A 20,055-nucleotide genomic window follows, 5' to 3' on the forward strand; every position below is an offset into this window, starting at 1 on the left:
AACTCAATTTCAGCTGTAAAGCAGAAGATGACAGTGTTACTCAGCTCAAATGTTCTCATCTGATAATAATGTCTTTTGTTTGGCAGATCTAAACATAAAACGAATGAACAGTGCCACAAGACAAATGAAGTCTTCATATGTTCAGAAATGTTGCATCCCAGGTCAACTTTTTTTATTTTTATTTAAGGGTATTTTAAACTTAAAAACAAGACAAAAATAGCATCATTACGAATATGAAGAGATCATTGATACTGATAATAATTGAGTATAATAATGGCTTTAGAGATGGACAGCGTGTGTGTGTGTGTGTGTGTGTGTGTGTGTGTGTGTGTGTGTGTGTGTGTGTAGCTGAAGGCCGCAGCCTCTGCTTTGCTATTCACCGTATGGAGCCACAAATGAAATTACACGAGGAAGACTAAAGGACGTTCTTTGAGAATTAATCCCGTTTACAGCCAAACCCACTCCAGTCTCTTACACTGAAGCTACAAACACAACATTTACAATTAAAACAATCAGACTGAAGCGTGTGCAGCGACGATCTACAAGCTGTTTGTAAAACTCAATTCACTGCATATTGCATAAATGTATGATTTTCATATTTATAATTATATGAATTGTTCATTTATATGCATGCAACTGAATTAAGTCTGCTTGCAATCAGAATAGCGAGATAACACATTTTTGATTTTGAGGGAGATTAAATAAATTTGTTTAAATAAATATATTTTTGTCATCTCATCAGCAGATCATTTTTAAACCTTCATTTTAGTTTCCTTAAATGCTTTAGATCAAGATCTAATCTTTTTTGCATGTTCAAAATGTTATATATTTGTATTCAAATATGAATAAATAATATGTTAAAAAACATGTATTCATGTTAATAACATTTTTAAATATGACTTTGGAGCATCAGATCACCTAAAAGAATAAATAATGAAGACATTAATATAGACTCAAGCAGAACGTTTGTATGTGTGTACAAGCAGAATTTCTGTTTAAATGTTTGGATGGCATTACAATTTGGGATTTAGGGGGAAAAAATTAATATAATTGTTTTAAGCAGTTAAGCCAGTCGTGATGAATTATTTCATTTAGTGTAGACTGAACAGATTTCATTTGAAAGGTAATGCTGTGGTGTGGTGTGTGTGTGTGTGTGTGTGTGTGTGTGTGTGTGTGTGTGTGTGGTAGAGCAGTGAAACACTGACCCCTACTGCACAGTCACTGCACCGGACAGCGTTTAATAACCTTCATTTCTGGAATATAATACATTTTCTTCATATATGTTGACTGATGTCACACTCTGTGTCTGATTCAGACGGTCAGCTGATCAATGCTCTTAAATCATGAAATCTCATGACAGTAAGCTGGCCCTCGTTCACAGATGTACAGTATGGGTCAGAATGATCTCACACTGCTGCACAGGCTCCATTATCCCGTCCTCGACTCCAAACACGCACTTTTAATTTGAGCTCTCTGATTAGCGGATGATTGGCTGACAGACGCGCGCGGATCCCAGGTCTCTCTTTCCCAGCCTGCAACTCAATCACAGCCAATTAGCGGCTCCCCAAACACTCTCTCCTATTAGAGCGTCATAATCCGCTCATTGTGTCCTGATTTGCCAAATAAATCACTCCAGAGGCGCCGCGTCTTCTGCTCCTCTCCGCTTGCTTTCTTTCTCACAACCAACTTTCTTTCCTAACTTTCTTCTGTTTTGCCAGATTTTCTCTTTCACCTTTCTTTCTCGTTTTTATATCGTTCGCAAATTTCTTACTTTTCCTTCTACTATTCTACTTTATATTAAGTGTGTCTGTATACTTTATAAAGTCTCATTCGTTAACTAACATATGAGGTGAGTGATATATTTTTACAACATTTATTAATCTTAATCTGTTAATGTAAGTGATTAAAATTACAGGTGCAATTTCTGATTTTAATAATGTAGTAGTAAACGCTGAGATTAACATTATAACCAAGCATCAGTCCATTGGACGTAAAATAAAAAAAAATAAAAAAAAATAAAAATCTAATAAAAAATAAGTTTAAAAAATTAAATTATATATATATATATATATATATATATATATATATATATATATATATATATATATATATATATATATATATATATATATATATATATATATATATATACACTGAAGAAGAGCAGATATCAAGTAGGTAACTTTTTTTTTCTTAGTTGAAAAACAGGACTGAAGGAGTTAAAGGTGCAATATGTAATATTTTTGCAGTAAAATATCCAAAAACCACTAGGCCAGTGTTATATATTTTGTTCAGTTGAGTACTTACAATATCCCAAATGTTTCCAACTATTTGTAAATCGTGAGAAAATTGCAGTTTTAACCAAGGCTGCCGGAACGTGTGAGGAGTCGCCTGTCAATGGCGTCATACCCGCGTTACCCTCGGTTTCCGGTTTATTTTGTAGAAACCATGGAAACACCAAAGACGCTTTGATATATTACATGTTTTAATAGACAAGGGAACAACTGTTTTGATATATTTATAGACAGAAAACAAATTATTGTTATTTAGCTCAACACGTTGTCTTTTCTTGATGTTTTGTGAGTACTCACGTGCTTTACCACGCCTCAGAGAAAAACACTATTTTGTGAAGTAGCTAACATAGCATAATCAGATGCAGCTTTATTTTTAGTAACAGTAATACAGCATTTTCTCCATCATACAATACGTTTTAAAATTAATTGCATGCCATTTATCAACACAATCATCCAGCATTTAATATGATATTGTAAAATCGATCTATCTTACTGCAGTGTGTAACAGTGTCTCACAGCAGCCGCCGAGCGAACGCTCAGAGTAACGTTATAACATCATTTTCAACACTCTCAAATGTATCTAATATGATAAACAGAGCTGTGTTACCTCAATACTCATGACCGGAAAAGCGGAAGCGGCGCCGGCGACTGTGTCATAATAAAAGTCCCGCTGCTCGTGAGGCGTGTGTTGATCAATCGCTCCAGCTCCTCGTTCAGCTCCACAACACTCACTCCTGCTCTGCTTCATACTACAGTAAAGTTAATAATCGCATCCATGAACATGATTTCTTCCGACTCCAATCCCAATTCTTTTGCACCATCCGTTGAGGTGAAGACCCAAGATTCTGTGCTCAAACTTGGCGTCATCACGCTACGCCTTTGTTTTGAATAGGCCTCTAGCGGACAGAAATCTTACATACTGCACCTTTAATAAATGCTGTAGAACTATTGTTCATGTTTAACTAATATTAAAGGCACAATGTGTAATTTTTCGCCACTAGAGGTCGCTTATTCAAAACAATAGCAAAGGCATAGCTTCACTCTATAAATAACTGTAAAAAACGAAACAAATTTACACAGTAAAATACCATTTTCCATTGAAGTATTAAAGCATTGCATTCTGGGTAATATTTGTCATTTTAAGAGGCAAAATGACAAATAATATTACCCAGAATGCATAGAAATAATATCCAGAAATAATATATGGTTAAAAAAAAAAACATTCTGGGTAATATTTTTCATTTTCCAGAAAGTAGCCTTTAGGTTACTTTCTTGAAAATGACTAGTAATATTACCCAGAATGCATTGTTTTTCAGAATATTACTGTGTCAATGAAAAACGGTAATTTACGGTGTAAATTTGTTTTTTAGAGTGCTGATGAAGCGATTGAGCATGGAATCATGGGAGGTGTGGTCTTCACGTCTAAGAATCCGACAGGACTCGGCAGGAATCATATTCATACATGAGCTAATGTATTAAAGATTAACATTACTGTAGTGTGAATCAGGATGTTGGAGCTGAATGAGGAGCTGGAGCGATTGCTAAAGAGAGACGAGCGCCACACATGGCTCAAGAGCTGCGGGACTTTTATTATGCCACAGTCGCCGATTCCTCTTCTTCCAGTCAGGAGTATGTGGGGTAACGCAGCTCTGTTTATCATATTAGATACATTTGAGTGTTGAAAGTTGTTATAATGCTGCTCTGTGTTCACTCGGTGTGAGACACTGTTACACACTGCAGTAAGATAGATCGATCATGGTAAAACATGGTATTCACAGTAAATCAAGAAAATGAGATTTAAAAAATAAGACTTACAGTGTTGAGCTACATAACACGATTAGTTTTCTGTCGATGAATGTGTCCAAACAGTTGCTCACCTGTCTAATAAAACACATCATATATTAAAGCGTGTTTCCATGGTTTCTACAAAATAAAATCGAGTGTAACGCAGGTATGATTGATAGACAAGGTCCGTGTCCTGGGTAAAATTGCTTATTTCTCTGGATTTAAACATTCTTGGAAACATTTGGGATGTTAATGTAATGTCAACAAAATATATAACACTGTTCTAACGACTTTTGGATATTTTAATCCAGATATCTTACATATTGTGCCTTTAACAAAGATAACCTTATTGTAAAGCGTTATCACTTTTTGTTTTTCATTAGCTATATTTCTTGTTTTTAGCTTTCACAAATTTCTTGCTTGCTTTTTCCCACTTCCAGTGTCTTTAACTACTGTGTACTAACATTTAAATTAATCATTTTCGATTCAATGCAATTAATGTGTACATTACATTGTACTTAAAAATACCTGCATGTTATTACAGCTGTAATTCATTTCTAGTTACCTTTGACCCCTTAACCCACCTTTAAACCATTACTAACTTAACCCATATCCACCTCAATAGAGGTGTACATCAATACAATAAGTGCATTGTGCCTAACAATTATTGAAGTATAAAGTATGACCCTATGTTGTCTCTCTGTGAATCGTTCTGAATGAGTCGTACAATTTGAACGAATCAAGATCTGTGTTTCTCTGAACACTTTGGTGAAGATTGCAGGATGATCCAGCGGCTGATACGAGTGCGCGTCCTTGTGTTTCAAGGTTAAGAATCCGTTCTGTCTGAAGCAAAGGAAGGAGTGAATAAGCGACGGCCGAGCGGACGGAGGTCTGCAGCCTCACCTGCGGCCCGGACTCTCACAGCTCAATGTCACGCCAGACGTCTGCATCATTTACAATCCTCTTCATTTCTGCATTGATACAAATGTACATTTGTAGGCAGATTGACTTTCAGGACAAATATGAAATTACTGACAGGGAGGAAACTAGAGATATCAGTAATTTGATTGGACGAGCAGATGATGCCGAGTTCATGTTGACGGACATGAGAGGAGATCAGACGTGAACGCTGGAATAAATCTCTCCACACATTCGTCCTTGGTAATGTCAATAAGATGAGCCGAACAAAAAGTCCAAAAAAAGAAAAAGAATTGATTTTACTGCTCAAATGAGGGATTCCAGTATAAGGGTCATTCTCAGGAAACTGTGACCTTTATGTGTCTGACCAAGAAATATATACCTGACAACTGGAGGTGATAGCTTAATAACCAAAACACATATTTATTAAAGGGGACTTTTTCCATGTTTAAGTGCTATAATTGGATCCCCAGTGCATCTACCAACCCAAGAAAACATGAAAAAGCACAACCCAGTAACTTTGTTTTCTCTGCAAGCATGTGAAAAAACGAGCCGCTCAGATTTCACTCCCCTTATGACGTAGGAGGGGGATCTTATTATAATATTACCACCCCTAAATCTGCATGTTTTGTTTTCACAAGCGACAACAGGTGTACCAGTTCTTAACACCATGGCAAAAGTTGGAGCGAAGCATGTTAACTGTTCTGTCGTTGCTGCACAGACGAACACTGAACACTATTTAGAGTCTCTCTAGCTTGGATAGCCTGAAGTTGATCCTGACAAGATTGATTGATAAAAACGGAGCGTTTCTGTCCGAGCGATACTTTGGAAAAAATATTAGACCATTCACAGCATTTGATAGCAATCATAAACGTTAGTCTGGTGTGTATGACTCTGGCAAACAGGTATGCTATGTATAGTGAGCGTCCATACGGGTTTTGTTCAAAAGATGAACGTGACGGCACATGCTAGTGGATGAGTTGAATCAACTCCACAGCAACTACATAAATTTATCCTCTAATCCATTCAGAAACGTCCAGTTTCATTCTAAAAGTTGTAACTTCTTCCTGAGTCTCTCCATCAGTGTCGACTCCGGTTTGAACAATGTAAGGCTGAACACCGTTACTGACAATCCTCATTTTGGCTGCGTGAGATTCTCCAGCTTTGTTGTTGTTGAGCTGTTAAAGCTCCGCCCTCTTCTGGAAAGGGGGCGGGAGCAGCAGCTCATTTGCATTTAAAGGGACACACACAAAAACGGCGTGTTTTTGCTCACACCCAAATAGGGGCAAATTTGACAAGCTATAATAAATGATCTGTGGGGGATTTTGAGCTGAAACTTCACAGACACATTCTGGAGACACCAGAGACTGATATTACATCTTGTGAAAGGGGCGTTATAAGTCCCCTTTAACTACTAATCTGAATGGTGGTTCAAAAACCGAGCTGATTCACAGTTAAGGCTTTTGCACACTGAGTCCGAAATTCGCACGCGAAATTTTCGCACGTTAAAATATAGAATTCGACCTCACGTTGATGTCAATCACGTTTGCACACTGCCTCCGAAACTTTCATCCGTCAAAAAAACATTCAGATCAGGTTCGATTTACTGCGTTTTTCGCATCCGTGGCACGCATTTTGAGAGACGTTTTGACAATTCAGAGCCACCGTACGCGAACGCAAAAATCCCGAATGCCCATCTGAGAAGTTGATCCACGTTGCCTACAGCACAAAACAGCAGCACTGAATGACAAACAATGTGCAGAATACAAAGAGACCGCATACAAAGACAGATTGTGCCAGTAGCAAAGCATCATTTGTCTGTGGGGAATTGATTGGATGGTTGTGGTTTGCTATTGGTGGATCTCATGAGTGACAGGTTGCCCCGCCCTCGTCATCAGAGAAGAGAAGAGATGCTGCAAGAATGGGAGGAGAAGATATTCTGATTCAAGATTATGAGGAACATGGAATTTAACACAATAATGATGTGCACCGATAAACCATTTAGAATAAACACTGCAATATTCCAACCAAAACACACTGTTATTAATCTGAATGATGGTCCCTGTTTTGAGTTGTTGCATGTTGCTAACAATGCATGATCTAATATGCATAAAAGTAGAGGTAAAATAGTGCCTTTCTTTACATTAAACTATTTTAATTGACTGATTTGAAGCATAAACTTCATGGACAGATTTTTGGTCACAATGCATTATAAGACAAAGGAAGCATGTAGTGTTGCGTTATCATTTAGTCAAGTTAAGGCATCTTGTAAGGCAGGATAATGTTGCTGCCTGTCTTTGGGAAGTGTGCATATGATGCCTTTGAAATGCAGTCTATGAAGGCAGCACAGAGGAACAGCCCTGGATCTCCCTGAGAGGCGGTGATAGGAGTAATCAGAGCTGCCCTCGGCGTGGGCCGGACGGTGGAGGGGGCAGATACAGGGTGAAGTGTCACAGACAGCTCAATAGGATCTCCACACGTCTGATTTGCAGTGAGAGCGTCTTTCTTTGTGCTTCTGTGCCCCGAGAGCTCATGGACTCGACACTCGTGCGGTCTCAGCGAGCGTCTCGCTGCCGGTCTGTCTTCATGTTAACTCACTGGCCGGACCCCTGCTGTCCCGACACAGCGTGAGAGCGCAGAACCGCTCGGGTCCAGACTGAGATAAAGCATCATGTCTGTTCGTCTCTCAGTGGAAAGACTACATGTAGAAGCTTATTTATGGACTCATTCTCAACTGAACTGCATGATATAGTAAAATAAAAGGTCACACTTTATATTCGGTGTCTTTAACTTATGCTTTAAAAATGCTTATATATTGTGTTGATGTTGTATTATAAAACACTTGTGCTTCTATTGAGGTGGATACGGGTGAGGTTAGTTTAGATACATTTAAGGGGTCAACAGTGTAATTATAGATGTAACTTACAGAAATTAATTACAAAACATGCAGGTTTTATTTTTTTTAAATATAAGTGCAACGTAAAAACTTGTATGTACACAATAAGCGCATTGAATCAAATGATGTTAAAGACACCAAATATAAAACATTTCAACAGTTTTCAACCTTCTGGTGCAGTAATTCTGTATTTGCTCTGAAGGGTGATTCTTACACGAAATACAGTATATTGTTTAATGTTAATAAGTGTATAATAATCAATGTTTCATGAAGGAGAAAAATGCCACAATGACTAAAACAAATGTGCATTAAAATCACTGTGAATATATCGTCCAGTCCTACACTGTAAAAATGAATGTAATTCTAAATGACTGTAAAAATGCTAGAGTAAAAACCTGTAGTTTAACAGTATGTTTCCTTACTAGATTCAGGGGGAAACTGTAAAATAGATCTAACCTTACATTTTGTGTCATTTTACAGTAAAATACAGTTAAATGTACAAAAGAACAAAACATGTTATAATTTACAGTGAAAATCATTCCCAGAATTCCATGTGTGGCACTTCACATTTAATGGTGTGTCATTTTAATAATTCTGTTTCTGTAAAAACAACAGGATATTTTGACATAATTGTGACTTTTTGTCATAATTATATCTCGCAAATTCAACTTTTTATGTCATAATTATGACTTGTCTCATAAATTTAACTTATAATTATGTCAAAAAGTCGAAATTATGAAATCAAGTCATAATTATGACAAAAGTTAAACATTTTTAATTTTTCATCCATAATTTTTTGTCATAATTATGACATAAAAAGTTGAAATAATGAGATACTCATAATTATGTCAAAAAGTCAAATTTATGAAATCAAGTCATAATTATGACAATCTCATAATTTCAACTTTTTATGTCATAATAATGACAAAAAATTATAGATGAAAAATGTAAAATTATTAACTTTTGTCATAATTATGACTTGATTTCATAATTTTGACTTTTTGACATAATTGTGACTTTTTTGTCATAATTATCTCATATTTTAACTTTTTATCTCATAATTTCGACTTTTGACATAATTGTGACTAAAATTGACTAAAATTAACCAAAAATGGTCAAAACAAAAACTGCAACTACAAGTTGTATTTTAATCGCCAAATATGCCTTTTTTAACAACCAAAATAAAGCTTTCTGGAAATGTTTTGAATAGCTGGAAGATTTAGGTTAAAAATAATGTAATTTGTACATTTAAATCAAATGTAAACATTATTTATTATAATATTATATAATATTTATTATAATAGACATTTTTGTGTAATTAATATTATTATTAGTAGAAGTATTGTCCATTTATGCAGCAGATTATTTTGTGTATATATTTACATGTATATTATAAAACTTCTAACTTATCAAGTTATTCTTAATGTTCACATTGTAATAATGTAAATATTGCTAATATAATTCAAAGTCCAGTCGTGAAGCTGAGGCCAGTTCGAGTCTCAGTTTACTGTCCAAATGAAAGTCCAGATCCAAGAGCTTCTGTCACTGCCGTCCAATAATGCAATGACCTCCAAACACAGTGAGATCTAGAGCAGTGTCTGCCAGCACACCTCTTCACCATACACTCAGACTCAGCCAGTCCTGCTACTGCTCCACTGCTAAATCATTCAAACTATAGATCAAAACTGATCATATTTCCCTATTTTCTTAATACATGTCACCCCAACACCACAGAGGCAGGGCATAAATACACACAAACTAAAGAGGGTAATGAGACACAGGTGAGAACAATCAAGAAGAAACCAGGGAACAGGAAATAAGAACTAGACAAAACTACAAACTAAATGTCCACAAAACAAGAGCACAGACATGCACAACATGACAGGAATATTGAAGCATTGAAAAAAAATGTCAAAATTATTACATAAAAAGTCATAATTATGACTTTTTAATTCTGATTTTGTGTCATAATTTTGACTTTTTATGTCATGACTATCTCATAATTTCAACTTTTTGTCATAGTTAGGACTTGATTTCATAATTTCGACTTTGTATCTCATAATTTTGACTTTGTATCTCATAATTTTGACTTTTTGTCAATTATGAGTATCTTGTAATTTCAACTTTTTGTCATAATTATGACTCTCATAATTTCAGTTTTTTATATCATAATTTTGACTTTCTGACATAATTGTGACTTTTGTCATTATTTTGAGTATCTCATATTTTCAAAATTTTTATCTCATAATTTCGACTAACATAATTGTGAATTTTTGTCAGTTACGAGTATCTTGTAATTTCAACTTTTTATCTCATAATTTCGACTTTCTTGCATAATTGTGACTTTTGTCATTATTTTAAGTATCTCATATTTTCAAAATTTTTATCTCATAATTTCGACTTTTTGACATAATTGTGACTTTTTGTCATAATTGAGTATCTCGTATTTTCAACTTTTTATTTCATAATTTCGACTTTCTGACATAATTATCTCATAATTTATATTTTTTGTCATAATGATTTACCAAAGCATTTTTTTTTCTTATGTGGCGTAACTTCCAGTCATTAACTTGTGAAGAAAATTCAATATTTTCATGTGTCATAAGATCATGTGGTTCTGATAAAATACAAATCAATCAATGAGATGGCAGTTTTTTGGCACTTCATTTGAAATCAGAAACATTTATTCACGTTATGGAGTTGCTCAGACAAAAGGGTGTGCTTGAGTAGTTAATTACTCATCCATTGGCGAGTTTTGAAGGATAGACAGCCGAGTAAAGGAGAGCGGCAGAAGCAGACGTGGAGGTGGACGTTACCTCGCTGGTTTTAGGAGGTGAGTCCGGCCAGCTGGCACCGGAATCTCACGATGGAAGCGTTTGGATGTAGAGGAACACAGAGAGACCCCGGCAGACGCACCACAAGGGTCCGGGACCCTCTCAGCACGCCTCTGTAGGGCTGCCCGATCCCCCGCCGGCTCTGGACAGATGGAGCTGCCGACCCCGGAAGCCGGGAAGGAGGAGAGGGTTGACACACAGGAAGGAGAATGGCAGTGGCCGCAGATGCCAAAGGAAGCTGGAGTGTCTGAGTCGAGCTGAACTACAGCAGGTGTGTGATCAACCTCACGCTTCACTTCAGATCGGACAGAACGCCAGTCAAAGCTCCCAGATCCTGGAAAACCAACGCCGGGTCAAAAATGTGAGCCTAAAGGCGTTTTATTATACAGCAGCCACACAAATTACACTGTAAAACATCCAACTTCCATCTAGTCAGACAAACTCCATTTTAAAGGTTTGAAAAAGTTGACATTACAAATTTATTTGGGCCATTTAGTTTGAGTATTGTTAGTATTGCTCTTGTTAGTTGCACCAACTTATGTTAACAAATACATCTTTTGATGTAAAATGAACTAAGATTTATAAATGCTTCATTGTTAGTTCATTTTAACTGTTGACAAACCTTACTGTAAAGTGTTACCCTTAAAATATTAAACAGCAACAACTTACAATATCAACTGACAGGCTGCTGATCATTCTCAGTTTGATGCACATGAATGATTAGTATTTCTGGTCAAAGCATGGGGAGTTATGATGGCATAAATATTTGTAATTCATAATTAATAGATTTTTTAGTATATAATTAGTAGATGTTTCAAATCACCATTGGAGACATTAGTGTTGGTATATTGTACATTGGTATATTCAACTTGTTTTGATGCATGTAAGTTGTTCTATATTACCTTTTTAGTTATTTCAACAAACTGATGCACAAGTTAGAGAGTTCTATATCACTACTAATGTTAATGTCAATGCTCAGCCTAAAAATCCAAGCTTATTGAAGTTGCATCCACAAAAAAAAAAAAAAACATAAAAAACAAACATGATTTTTGAGTTTATAGAACTTATTTGGTAAGTAGTAGGGGGAAATGAGGTAGAAAGACAAAGAAAGTATCTAAATATTTCAGGATGTTTCCTATCATTTTAAATGATCTGAATACATCTATAGCTGGGTTTCCATCCAAACGTGAAGTGAATCATTTCAAAGTTTGCAAAAGAAAAAAAAAAGCATGTTTCCATCAAGTTGTTCAGATGATGACGGTGGGATTGGTAACCTAGTAATCAGTGGAAACAGCGGAGTAGTCACGTGGGTTTGATGTTCGCTATGTCCAAATTTATTTGGCCAATGCATTTCCATCTCACATTATTCCCATTAACTCTTTTTCGCACTAGTCAAAAACCACGTCAAGTGAGCGAGAATTTTATTTTCCCGAAATTTGGTGTTTCCAACACTCGTTTCTGAAGCGATACTTCAAAATGCGCATAAAACAGTGTGATGGAAACACAACTTATGACAAAGGGTTCTAAAAATATAGCTTCTTATTTAAAAAAAAAAGTGCTCCTGTGGCTCAATTTACCCCAGGTTAGGGGTAAGTTGATCGGAGTCAGTGGGTATAAACCGAACATCTAACTGAATCTGAATCAAACCCCTGTGAAACTGTAAAGATAATTTACCTCTTTTAAAAACTAATTTAATAATCAAATTTCCTTTTACAAATACTCATATTTCTTTTCTGAAAGCTAACTTAAACAACATAAAACCAAGGTTAATTTTCCATGTCTTTAATCATTTGCATTTCTGAAACAACATGTTGAACATCAAAGTTGTACCTTCCCGAAAACAGACTAAACACAGAGTTTGTTGAGTAAAATTCAATAAAAACTAAATTAGAATGACTAAATAAATGTCACTGAAACTAATAAACATTTTAGTAAAAAGGTTCTTGGCATAGTAGTTTTTCTGCAACCATGTCAACCATGTTAGGAACTACAGGTGAAAAGATATACAGTATATGATTAAACATCTTCGGGTTCATATCAGAGAAGGGTTTGGTGTACTTACACTGTTTCTATCAAATAAACAATCAAAAAAAAAAGATAAACTAAACCAATTGAGTAATATTACATCGAAATTATATCACTTTATACTTCAGAGATTTAACTTGACTTCAGTGACTTATGATGGGGTAAGTTAAAATACTGGCTCAATTTACCCCACAGCATTTGGCTCACTTTGCCCCATAGCTGCCGTTTTCGGTAAAAAAAAAAAACTAGCTAGCTTACCAATTCAGGCTAATATTTAGCTAAATGATTTGCATGATTGTATACGTTGCTAAATCACCAACATGCATCATAAATATTTTTAAACAGGGACACATTTGCTTTGATGTAACAGCCATGACATCTGTTATGCTAAAATAAAGTAAATGGATCCACTCCTCCCAAGTGTTTCTGTCAGAAATGATGGGTGGTTCCAAAAACACATGGTCACATGACAATAAAAGTGTACGGTTGCCATTATATAGGGGGTGGGTAAACTTACCCACTGGCTCATCTTACCCCACTCTCCCGCTAACATTTAAAAAAAGTTTCATGAGGCAGAAGTACACTGAAAGTAAATATTTGGTTTGTTCATAACTTTGAGAGAATCTTGCCAGAATGTTCTCTGTTAGCTTGGTATAACGGCACCACAGACATTTGTTTCTTGCAGCAAGTATGTTTCTGGCCAAAATTCTTCACATCAGGTTCTCATCCGATATGACTTGTAGATGATGGCGCTCTGTGACTTGCAACATTTTATGCGATCGCATCAAGCATACGGCCACACGCGGCCCTGACCTCCACATGCTCTCACATGCAAACGCCGTCTCCTATCCATCCCGCTTTATTGCCAGCGGCGGCGGGACAGACGTTCGTGCCCCGTGCTTGGTCGCGGCCCAACGACTTCAGTGATGGAGAAGGTTTATAGGGGGGCAGTGTGGTGCAGACCACCTTGACCCGTCCCTCCGCAGACCCCAGATCCCGACACCCAGATCACCTCAGCTCTTGAGTTATTATCATAATTTCTCATGGCTCCATGTTTTACAGAATGTTTTGTGTTTTATTGCCTGAGAATCAGAGGCAGGAGCGGCAGTGAGCGCCGGCGTGATAAGAAAAGCAGTCATGTGAAAAATGAAAGGGGCCACATGTCCGGCAGAGAGAGGAGTGAGGGTCAAATAATAAAATACATGACAAATGCACTGACGGTATTTCATGTTCAATGTGAAATAAGTACACACACACACACACACAGCAAATTCACATACACTACCGGTGAAAAGTTTGGAATCATTACAATTTATTTTTGAAAAAAAGTCTCTTCTGTGCTGCTTCTTATTTTTGTGGAAACCATGATACACTACTATTCAAAACTATTAAAATTTCCTGATAATTTACTCACCCCCATGTCATCCAAGATGTTCATGTCTTTCTTTCTTCAGTTGAAAAGAAATGAAGGTTTTTGAGGAAAACATTCCAGGATTTTTCTCCATAAAGAGTGACTATTGCTTCAGAAGACTTTGAGTTGTATTGAATTACTTTTACACTGACATTATGCCCTTTTTGGACCATGCTGATTATTACAAGTTTGCACTGACATGTAAATGTGGACGATCACTAGGGCTGGGAAAATACCTCTCCTTGTACCTAAATGGACAAATTCACAAAAATTTATCTCAAAATGCCCACCTTTGTGAGTGTCCAGGTAAACATAGTCGGTTATGGATATGGTAAGCAGTAAATAAAGAGCGCATATGTATCATTATTGGATGCGTGCATTAGCCTTAAAGTGACAGCAGTCTAATATTCCTGCAGCTGTTTTTTAATGTCAATCAAACACAAAAGACAAAGAGAAAATCACTCCCTGCTCTTCACTGAATAAAGTTTTTGTAACTTTAATAAGGATTAACCTTTATTGAATTTGTACATTGAAAATTATATGCAGTGTTATTTTACATTTGATTACTTTATTCAATTTCTGTACCTGAAAACTACTGTTAGACCTATCTGAAAAACCTGTAAAGCACTGATTATTTCATCTGTATCTTTGTTCTATTGTATTTATTTGTGCTATTGCTTGTAGTTTAATTATTTGTTCTTTTTATTAATGACCGTTTACTTGTCTTTAATAATCTTTGAAATTTATTTTAGTAGTTTTAGCTGTGGTATCGGATTTGAGAATTGTTCAATTTTACTGGTATCTAAAATATTGTGTGTCATAACCTTATTTATTACAATACAAGGATGCATGGGTCAAAAACAACAAAAACAATAACTATTTCATTTATTACTTTTTTTGTGGTGGGGCCAGTGAAAATTGAATCATTGAATTCATTGAATCAAATTGAAAAACTTTAAAAATCGAACAGCTGTTTTTACAGTATATTCTCTCCTTTGAGTTCTGAAAGTTACAGTATGCTTCCATAACGAATGACTATTATCTCTAAAGATCAAAGACAATCTGATTCCTCATAGTGAGACTTTACTGGCTAATTCTAGTCATTCTGCTGTATCTGCACATATAAATTAATGTGCTTTCTCCTGTTATGGGATGTTCTTGTAGCCAAAAGCCAGTGAGGAATCAAACAATACGGCCCCTGATAAGAGGTTGAGACCTGAGGCCCGGCACGTGCTCTGGCAGGTATAAGCGTCTTCTCATAACATCCCGTGACTTCCACGCTTGGTCACGTCTGTCCGCACCCCTCACTCTCCCATATCTCTCAATCTGCACATTTTCTTACACTTTAATTACACGGCCGTATATTGCCCTGCGTCGTATGGATGGGCGATACTGAGAGCAGATAAGATGGAGAAGCTTCTGTCACCACCCAAACATATTAGAACGGCAGCAGAGACAATTATCTCCATTCTGAACGACAATTAAGCATCCGACTCTATCCAAATACATGGAGACAGAGCTCTGGACCACAGGGCATTTTTAATAAAAATCTATGACTTCCCCCTGGTTTGTTTTACTAGCCATGAAAATGAGAGACAGGAGGAAAAGACCACTGAGGAAAAATATTTCCTTCTGATTGATAAGTCATTAATGATGTTTGTTAATGCAGCCATCGCTGTGACTATATTCATAACACTGATATGAGGCATATAGTAATAGATCAGTAGACTGATTACAGTTGAATGTGTGTCATCCTGCAGCATTACTTCAGAAAATGTAAAAATTTACATTACCATTCAAAAGATTTTTTTTAAAGAAATTAATACTTTTTATTGATCAAGTGACAGTAAAGACATTTATAATGTCACAAAAGATTCTATTTCAAATATATGCTGTTCTGAACTTTTGAACTTTCTATCCATCAATGAATCCTGAAAAATAAAATGCATCACAGTTTCAACAGAAATATGAAACGTCTCGGTTACGTACGTAACCCTCGTTCGAATTGGGGATCACTTAGAGAGACCAATCTACTTTGAGTGTAACTAAAACGAGCCAATGCACATTGGTATGCGATAATTGCATCAGCTGCTCTGCCCTGCAGTGCGAGTATATAATGAGTAGCAGGTGCATTTCCACTGAGGAGTTGAACTAGTGACTCGGCCGTACAGTGAGGGTACAGCAACTGTGGCGATGCGACATACGTCTCCGTTCCCTCCTTCAGGGAAAACAAATATATACATGTGTAGGCCTGGCGTCAGACGTTCTGCCACATCTGACTACCAGGGGGTGACTCAGCAGGGTTAGCCATTTCTGGGGAATATTACTGGAGCAAAATAGACGCACGTATTCGGCCCAGCAGGCGGGAGTGGTGTTGCAAGCCGACACTTAGAATGTTTCCTTCATGCTACTGGCCACTGGGGGCGAGTATATGGGAAGATATTGGCTCTACACAAAGGCTATAAAATCTAGTGAACGTGTTAGGTGTCGCCCAACCCACAGCTCTACAAATATCTGTCTGCGAGGCGCCTTGAGCCAACGCCCAGATACAACACTTCTGTTTGAGTGTGCTCGCAACCAAACGGGCAAGACACGTCTTGGGATTGTTACACCAAGACATCCACTATCCAGTGGGCTAACCTTTGCTTGGAGAAAGCCTTTCCCTTCTGCTGGCCTCTGTAACAGACAAAGAGCTGGTCTGAGGTCCTGAAGCTTTGCATTCGGTCCACGTGTAGCCGCAGAGCAGACGGGACAGAGAAAAGCCAGAGCTGGGTCTGCCTCCTCTGAGGGCAGTGCTTGCAGGTTCACTACCTGGTCCCTGAAGGGAGTGGTAGGAACCTTCGGCACTTATCCAGGCCGGGGTCTCAGGACAACATGAGAGTTACTCGGCTCAAATTCCAGGCCTTGCTTCATTGACCGAAAATGCTTGCAGGTCCCCTACCCTCTTGATGGAAGCCAAAGCAGTCAGGAGTACTGTCATCATTGACAGGATTTTCAACTCGACTGACTATAAAAGATTAAAAGGGCAGTCCCTGAAGTGTCGTGAGTACTAGGGACAAGTCCCAAGAGAGTATCGAGGTAGGACGAGGAGGATTTAACCTCCTCGCACCTCTAAGGAACCTGATGACCAGGTCGTGTTTATCAAGAGACTTACCATCAACCGGATCGTGATGTTTGGCTATTGCTCATATACATATATTATACATATACATATATTGGCTACTCATTTACATATATTATATATATCTTCCAAGGGGTTTTTTCCCCCCTAGGACTTTTTTCCCCAGTGTTAGCACGCTGGGTTTTTCTCCTAGGGGGTTTTTTCCACCCCTGGGAGTCAGCCGACATTGGCTTAATGTAGCACCATCTTGTATATGTTACATATTACCACGCTTGTTTGTACAGCTTATTTTTAACCACTTCCCTTTTTTCTGTGCTTCTAATATGTAAAGCTGCTTTGAAACAATTACCAATTGTAAAAGCGCTATATAAATAAATTTGACTTGACTTGACTATTGCGGCAACATACACTTTCAGGGTGGAGGGAAACAGCCTTCGCTCTAACCTCTCTTGCAGGATAGAAAAAAGGCCTACTCTTCAGGATTCTTCCCGGTGGGAAGAACACCACTCAACGAATAGGTTCCACTTCAACGCATAGAGGCTCCTCGTAGAGGGGGCTCTAGTGGAAGTGACGGTGTCTACCACCGATTGGGGTATGTCAACTAGAACCTCTGCATCCCGTCCAGGGACTAGACATGGGATTTTCAGAGGTCTGGATGTGAGTGCCATAGGGTGCCCCGTCTCTGAGAAAGCAGGTCCTTCCTCAGAGAAATAGGCCAGGGAGGGGCTCTCGCGAGGAGCATGAGATCTGGGAACCAGGTCTGGTTGGGCCAGTACGGCGCAACTAACAAGACCTGCTCCTTGTCCTCCCTGACTTTGCACACAGTCTGTGCAAGAAGGCTCTCTGGAGGAAACGCATACTTGTGTAGGCCCTGGGGCCAGCTGTATGCCAGTGCACCCATGACGAGGGTCCCCTCGGTCAGGGAGTAAAACAACTGGCAATGGGACAAGTCTGGAGAGACAAACAGGTCAACCTGTGCAGCTCCGAAGAGGTACCTTATCAGCTGGACCGCCTGGGGATGGAGTCACCTCTCTCTCAGAAGTGCAGTCTGTTGTGAGAGCTCGTTGGCTGCACGATTAAGCATGCCTCGGATGTGAATGGCACATCGGTTTGCCGACAGTACGGGGTGATGGACACCCGGTGCGTGCCGCTCTGCCACGCCCATCTCGGGACTCGGCCATGACACCAGTGCTGAAGCGGCCTCATATGAAGCAACCTGGGTGACGTTACTGCGGCTGCGGATGCCATATGCCCCAGGAGCCTCTGAAAAAGTTTCAGTCCGGCCGCTGTCCTGCCTTTGAATGAATTCAAGCATTTCAACACTGACTGGATGCTCTCCTCTGTGAGTCGCGCTGTCTGGTTGACCGGAGATGAGAGATCCTCTGCACAGGGGAGAGTTTGCCCTTTTCCCAGTTGACCCAAAGTCCCAACAGGCTTTGACTATTCTTTTAGAGCTGCTGTGCAGCCAAAATAATATACCAGTTTTCACTGTAAAGCTGCTTTGACACAATTTGCATTGTAAAAAGCGCTATATAAATAAAGGTGACTTGACAGGCTGAGGTGACTGTGCACCATGTCCCTGTGTTCGCACAACTGGTCCTGAGACTTTGTCAGTATTAGCCAGTTGTTGAGATAGTTGATAATGTGAATGCCTTGCTTCTCTGAGCGGAACAATGGCTACCTCTGCAACCTTCGTAAAGATGCAGTTATTTAAAGCTTAAACTGAAAAGTTAAACTGCTGGGCAAAGTTTTCAACAGCGTCATCGAAGAGGCCAGCCTGACAGACAGGGGCGTTAAGGAACTGAACCTTGTCGGGCTCCTGGACCACTAATGTGGACAACGCCTGACCCCTGGAGCATGCAGTGACTTTCATCGAGGTCCTTCGCTGTAAGAAGTTCCTGCATAACCTGTGCAGTTCCTGCATAACTCATGCAGTTCCTTGAGTGCTTTGGCCTGGTAGACCTGCAGGAGCACTATGGCATGCAGGGAGGAAGCAGCTTCTCCACAAGCTGTGTAAGCCACTCCAGAAGAGCTGTGAAAACAGCTGTTTTAGTTTTGCTCTCGTGAGATCGCAACCACCACTATCAGTGCTGACACACCAACACCAGCTTGAATAGGCTTCTTCCTGAAGAAGTATAACACTCTCAGTATAATCACAGAGCAGGAACAACACATCCACTTGGCTCCGAAGTGAAAAGCAAATATGCGATGCACCTGCTGCACATTATATACCCGCGCTGCAGCGCAGAGCAGCTGATACAATTACCGCATGCCAATGTGCATTGGCTCGTTTTTGTTACACTCAAAGTAGATTGGTCTCTCGAAGTGATCCCCAATTCGTCGATTGGTTCCGACATACATCGAAAGTGACTGACTGAAAGGGAACTGTTTTTAACATTGATAATAATCAGAAATGTTTCTTGAGCAGCAAATCATCATATTAGAATGACTTCTGAAGGATCATGTGACACTGAAGGCTGGAGTAATGATGCTGAAAAATTTGCTTTTTCAATTTTTTTAACGGAAGAGTTTATTGAAGGCTAAGACAAAATATCAAAAATCTTGATATTTGATACATCAGGATTTTATGGCTCATATAGTATCATATAGTGAGAATATGGAGGGAAAAAACAGCTCAATTTTATTCAGAGGCCCTAACTGAACAAAAATATAAAATGTGGTGCAGATGGTGATATTTAGATGGACAAAAAAGTAAGATGAAATCCTGATGCTTGTAAATCAATGAGATCTTAATAACAGTATAACAGATA

At 38.3% G+C, this 20,055-nt stretch overlaps 1 protein-coding gene across 1 annotated transcript in view; it reads right to left on the reverse strand.

Moving 5' to 3' along the window:
* Positions 1-10,426: 10,426 nt before the first annotated feature.
* Positions 10,427-20,055, reverse strand: part of LOC125268275 (intraflagellar transport protein 43 homolog) — a 44,527-nt gene continuing 34,898 nt past the window's right edge. Inside the window, exon 10 of the mRNA XM_048190342.1 lies at positions 10,427-11,061. The gene's annotated coding sequence lies outside the window, so the exon portion shown is untranslated. The remainder of the gene's footprint in view (positions 11,062-20,055) is intronic.

This window comes from Megalobrama amblycephala, linkage group LG5 (genome assembly GCF_018812025.1).
Source record: "Megalobrama amblycephala isolate DHTTF-2021 linkage group LG5, ASM1881202v1, whole genome shotgun sequence".
NCBI classification, from domain to species: Eukaryota; Metazoa; Chordata; class Actinopteri; order Cypriniformes; family Xenocyprididae; genus Megalobrama; species Megalobrama amblycephala.